Source organism: Pezoporus occidentalis, unplaced genomic scaffold (assembly GCF_034315485.1).
Source record: "Pezoporus occidentalis ecotype Australia unplaced genomic scaffold, CSIRO_AGI_Poc_V1 ctg11, whole genome shotgun sequence".
Classification (NCBI taxonomy): domain Eukaryota; kingdom Metazoa; phylum Chordata; class Aves; order Psittaciformes; family Psittacidae; genus Pezoporus; species Pezoporus occidentalis.
In genome coordinates, this window is record NW_026912886.1 from 9729835 (window position 1) to 9735834 (window position 6000).

At 45.2% G+C, this 6000-nt stretch overlaps 1 protein-coding gene across 2 annotated transcripts in view; it reads right to left on the reverse strand.

The window, feature by feature from the left end:
• Positions 1–5706, reverse strand: part of ZFAND6 (zinc finger AN1-type containing 6) — a 36853-nt gene extending 31147 nt beyond the window's left edge. Inside the window, exons 1-2 of one of the 2 annotated variants that reach the window (XM_062630239.1) lie at positions 5617–5706; positions 2620–2713 (exon numbers count right to left, since the gene is read on the reverse strand). The gene's annotated coding sequence lies outside the window, so the exon portion shown is untranslated. The remainder of the gene's footprint in view (positions 1–2619; positions 2714–5616) is intronic. The other variant, XM_062630229.1, reaches the window with a different exon arrangement.
• Between the last annotated feature and the right edge of the window lie 294 nt (positions 5707–6000).

Here is a 6000-nt window from a genome sequence, read left to right on the forward strand (position 1 = left end):
AAGGACATTTAATTCTTCTAAAACGGTCAAACAGCACATGTAGTGCTACCTTCTATTTTAGGGCAATCTATCACACCACAAATCCAAATAGGACTGAAAAGCAGCAGCTCATGCAGTTTTAAGTTACTAAGTAGTAAACACTACACAAATGGAATTATCAGTATTTGCATAACTTCTCCTACAGAACCTAAAATATAACCTGAGAGAAACAGACCTTAACCTTTACACCTGAATTCAGTGCCCTGCATGAGTCAGTAGACTAGAAGTTAATCAGGTCCCCTGAGGATAACTCAGAGGCCACTTACCTGACATTTTTTGACCAAACATTATCTAAGCAATCAAATCCAAGAAAACAGTTCATGCAAATAACACATACCAGTAAAACACGCTCTAAGCATTTCAGCAATCGATCTTGGAAAGCTTCAAGTTTAAAACACATTAAATTTAGGCCCATAAAAACCAACAGCAGAAGTCACATGTCTTATCAATCAAACCACCTAATGCTAGAAGAGGCCATGACAAGCCTAAAGTCAGCATTATTAAGTACTTTCAAAAGGGGAGGAAAAATAGAAACCCAAACCAGACATATTACACCAAAACTTCCCAGCTTTGTATGCTACCACAGACATCCAGCCACCTTGCAACTGCAACAGTGAGGAAAAGTAATGTTTATCACCAACCAGGCCACATTTCAGGTCATGCTTCTGTTACACAGGCAACTAGCAGCTCCTTATCACTACAAGTGAGAAGTTTCATTCCTTTTTCTCACCTAATTTTCAACCCCCAGTCACACACTCTGGCCAACTCCGGTGCTCATCAGACCCTTCCATCTGCTTCTGAGTCACTGCTCTGGCAGAAGTTTGACCAGCTTCTGATAAGCAAGAGCAGGGTTTACCCAGAACATAAGGGGAATGGTAAAGCAGATTCTCCCCTATTCAACACTGACCTCCTAGATTTGCTTACCTCATCTCATTTAAAGCAAAACAAAAACCCAAACCAAAACAAACCACACACAACACAAAACTATCACAGGAAGAATGCCACAAGAGTAATATGCTATCCTCACAGAAGACTAATAAAAATCTGTGAAGTGGGACATGCAAATGAGGTTCACAGCTGAAGCTGCCTCACTGCACTACAAATCACAGGTAAACACATCTGTAGATGTTGGAAATCCAGACAAAAAATTGCTATTCAAGGTATTATCCTATGCTGAAGGGGGGCTAGTGAAACTAGATATTTAGAAGCCTAATTTATAAGCTCAATTTCTGTACATAACCAACCTGGTTTCCCTGTGAATACACATTTTGAAAAAAATGCAGAGGCACCACTTTAAAGTCCAGTTACGGCTTTGTGGCTCTTACATCTGTCACAATGCAGAAAACCCCCCCAAAACAGCAGACTGCAGCTGCAAGTCCATTAAGCAGGGAAGTTTTGACACCAGCACTGGAAAGCTTTAGTTTGCTGCCACCAAACTTTGCACTGACAGTAACAAGAGAAAGCACCTCATTTGACTGCCGTAATCATGGAACAGCTAAAAGGCCATTTGTTCTACGATCTTACACATAGAGAAGACAACAAGTTTGGAGGACTCAACAGCTCAAGAGATCAAGAACAGAGCCTTTTATCTTCAAGTCACCAGTTCAGAGACCAGAATAGTAGCGATCAAAAGGTACATGTGATGGCTGTTCAGGGATTAGATGAAGAAATGGTTACTCGCTGCCTGGTTCCAAACAGATCAGTGTGAAGCACAACAGCTTTCCTCACATTCTGCACCTGTTTTTCACAGTCTTAAAATACACTGCACCTCCTGGATTCTGTACACGTTAATAAGTAGCAAAGCAACTGAACTGCTGCACACACATACTGAACTTGCATTGTAGAAAAGGACTTTACCCTCTGGTTGTCAGTTATGTCAGCAAGACGGCATGTAATGAAGCTTTTATTATTTTCAAACAATCACAGCTCTTTCAGCTTTTTTATTATTAGAGACAGCCTTAAAAGTAATGTTTAGCTTCCCATTCCTTTCATACCCTCAGATGCTGCAATCCTGTTTATAAACAATAGTCCTCAAACTTGCTGTATTATATATGTAGCAATTTCAGAACTTGGGCATTTCAGAGATGACTGAGACATTAGTAATCATTTTTTAATCAAAGCTGAACAACACAGACTTCATGAGGGCCATGTTTACTTAAGGACAACGGGAGAAAATTCCCTGTCTGATGGAAGAAACATTCATTTTCATGTATCTTCAATACACCAGTGGGCAGTCTCTAGATAATCAATTAGCAACTGACTCTCCAATTTGATTGTAGTTTTTATAGTCTGCAAAAGCACCTGAGATTTTCAGGCTGGATCAGCAAGATGAAAACAAGTTCAGAGTATATGTTCACTGAAGGTTCTAGAGCTGATAGATTCATTGTGCCACTACAAACACTATTACCAAAATCAATCTTATACACAACCCCAGCAATACATAACACATTCATTCCCAAGAATGAAGTTGCTGATAAAAAGCCAAGATCCAAGACACTTCAGACTTCTTAGAAGTAACTAAGGAGGCCCTTGCATACAAAGAATTCAGCTTGCTATTCCAGGAGTCTAGAGAGAACATACCAGACAGATGAGATTCCAGTAGTCTTGAAGAACTTGGAGATTTCCTCTTGCTGCTTTCAATCCAAGATATGCTGCTGTACTGCAGTAATCAAATCTGGAAACAACAAAAGATGTGCATGTGGTAAATACTGGGTCTTCATCAGGGGGGACTGGTTAGTTGTCTGGACAGCAGTACAGATGCATCAGACAAACACATTCCCCTGTAAGTCTCAGCAGCTCCTTCAAACCATCCAAAGCTTAGCCACCCCAGGAACTTGAAAGCTCATCCATGTGTTAAATTCCAACTGCCTCCTTTGATACATGAATAAGACACTAAGAGAATCATTCCTTCCCCCCTTCCCTTTTACCTCTTGGCTTATAAAGCTGCACATCTGTAACAGGTCTCAACTGCTATCAACAGCTGCCATGTTGGTTTGGTTTGAAGACTGGTTTTTTGGTAGTGTTTTTTTTTGTTTGGGGCGTGTGTTCAATTATTTCTTTATCTGTTGTTATGTTTGAGTTTTTTTTTTTTAAATCAGGACATGGAATTAGATCTATCTTGTACAGCTACACCACCAAGGCCTCCAGTAATAGATGGCCACATCACTTGCTTCAGTCAGAGTCCTTGGGACAGTATCTAGGCATTTTAGAAGACTCTGCCTTGATATCAGATACCTCGAGTGGAAGGAAAAAAAAGCATACTAAAGTTTTCATTGAATTTAGCGTGGTCCAGCTACATTTATGTGTAACCTATACTCTTTGTACCTTAAATCAAGTATCTTGAATGCAAGTCATAACCCATTCACTATTTAGAAAACATAAAAAGAATAGCTGCATAGCTATTAGCTGCCAAGAAAATGGAGCCAGAAGTTTGCATACTTACAACTCTCTCAGAAATCAGACTGATTAATATAGCTGCTACAAAAGGACACTTTCACAGGAACAGGGATTACCTTTATCTGTAACCATAGCAACTTTTCAGTAGTTTGCGTTAATGCTACTCTCTCTCTGATAACTTGCCACTATCTCTTTCAAGCTATTTGTATAAGGTTTTCAATGTGCCATCTGAGGCCATAAAGTAGTAAGGAGTTGAAATGCAAACTTGCATTCTCAGATCACACTCTCACAAGTGTATTATGCAACATACAATGTTGCTCATTTCTGCCATAAATTCATGATTAGTCAAGGAGTAAATTTATTTTAATCTGTTATTATTTTAACAAGATTCATAGTTTTATAAGGCAAAAAAAGTATCTTAAGAGGTATCCTATGAAATACACAGGAGATGGTTTCTTCAGAAGTGAAGAACTTGTTCTGCTCTATCTGGAAAGTAGTAAACCCAAGGAATTGTGCCACTGATAGATCACAGACTTTGATACTGGGTATCATAAGCAACAGAAATCATCCTAACACACACTTATTTTAGCCTGAATATATGGCAGATCAGAGAAGAGCCAGTGCCCTTGTTCTGGGTGAGGTGATTAATATAAAGAACAGGTGTAAATACCTCAGCACTAGATAAACAAATCAGGCAGAATTCAAAGAGCAAAGCTATAAAAGTTAAAGAAGAGATAAGAAAGAGACTAAGGAAGGAATTGACATATTTGTTTCCTTAACTGTTGAGTTACCATCCACAGTTCAGAACAGGATTAGCACTCTATGAAAGAAATTAAGGTGACATCAGACAAACAAAATCATTTGCTTGGAAGCAAGAGAGAGGAGGAAGAGAACAGTTTCTTTTTGATTTCCACACCCCCGTGAAGTCCATAGGGCAGTTTACCAAGCTGCACCCTTCCCTCTTCAGCATAGCTTGGCGCAGTTAAGATGTGCCCATAAGATCCATACAAGAATGAAGGAAACCCTACATGCTCTTCACTACCCGTAACCCTTACGCAATGACACCTATTACAGGACAAGCCTGGACAACCAACCAGGGAATGGACTTCAGAACACAACGGTGCGCTTTAAGTCAGTCCACATGGGGGTAGAAGTAGCTACTATCAGTTTTGCCAAATGCCTCCACATTACATCAGCACATTTGGTGGAAGCGTCTGTATTTTGCTGTTGTTACTGGAAGAAAATAATTAGTTGTGTTTTTTCTTAAGAACCTCCATCCTAGCATCCTGTGGAAACACGAGTGGATATTCATGCCCCTTATCTATCACTCCAGGCTTTTGTGTAGAGCCTAGAAGTTTGGCTAAACTTCCACAGGGGTGAACACAGGAACAACAGAGGCTTTTTGTACAGTAAAACTCAAAAAGATGACAACCTGCTGTAGGCTTAAACCCTTGGTTTAAGAGGAAGGGTGCCACAACACAAACTGCATGTTGCTGCCTAAACAATCATGTCCCCAACCCAGCCAAAACCGCTGCACTGAACTTAACCGAAGAGCAGAAACACATGCCCCGACTGCTGCCTCCAACAGCCGAATCCGGGAAGAAGGCCCCGGCAAGAGCCGGGGGGAAGCCCCCGTTACTTGCAGGGCACAGCCACCAGTTCAGGTACGATCCCCCGCAGCAGCTCAGGAACCCACCGGCCGGGGAGGCCTCGCCGCCGGCTCCTCACCGGCCACGCTAAAACGACCGCGGGGCCGGGGCGGCCGGGGCCGGGCGCAGGGCTGGCGGTGCGCCGGGGCCGCCCGGCCGCCTCTCGCCTTCCACCCAAGGACACGAGTACAAACACCTCTGCCCTGGGATGGCTCCTGCGCACGCAGCGAGGAGCTGCGCGGCGGGGGGGTGCGGGGAGGAGGAAGGAACGACCAAAAAAGGCAGAAAAGGAGCCCCAAGGCCCTGCGCCCGGTCCGGCCTCACCACCGCCTCGCAGCCCGGAGCCCGCCGGATGAGCGGGTCAGCGGAGCGAGAAAGGGGTGCGAGGAGAGCCCGTGCCTAAGCCCTCACCCGCCGTCGCTCCCCATGGGCCAGCGGGCGGCCGACGCCCCACCTGCCCCAGCGCAGAGCGGGGCCGCCGGCCCGCAGCCGCTCCCTCCGCCGGCCCCCAGCCCGGCAGCTGTCCCCTCACCTGCCGCCGGGCCCGCCGCGTCCTGCCGCCGCCCGCCCGCTCCACCGGGCCGCGACCGCTCCTCACCAAACTTTTTTTTCCTTTTCTCCGTGTTTCGCTGCCCTCAGAGTGACGCGGTCGGGCGCTGATTGGCGGAGCGCAGGAAGGGAGGCCGCGAAGAGGCGGAGCTACGGCCCGCGACTAATTATTACAAGGAGACGGCGGCGACGCGAACCACTAAATGGTATTTAAAGGGACAGCGGCCTGTCATCCGTTCTACCCCACACGCACCGAGGATGACCTGAGGCGAACGCAGGGCCGGGAGCGGGCGGATTGAGCGGGCGAGCTGTAAGGCGGGCAGGGGACCCGGCTGGTGCCCTGGGTAGAGGGGCAGACCGCCCACGG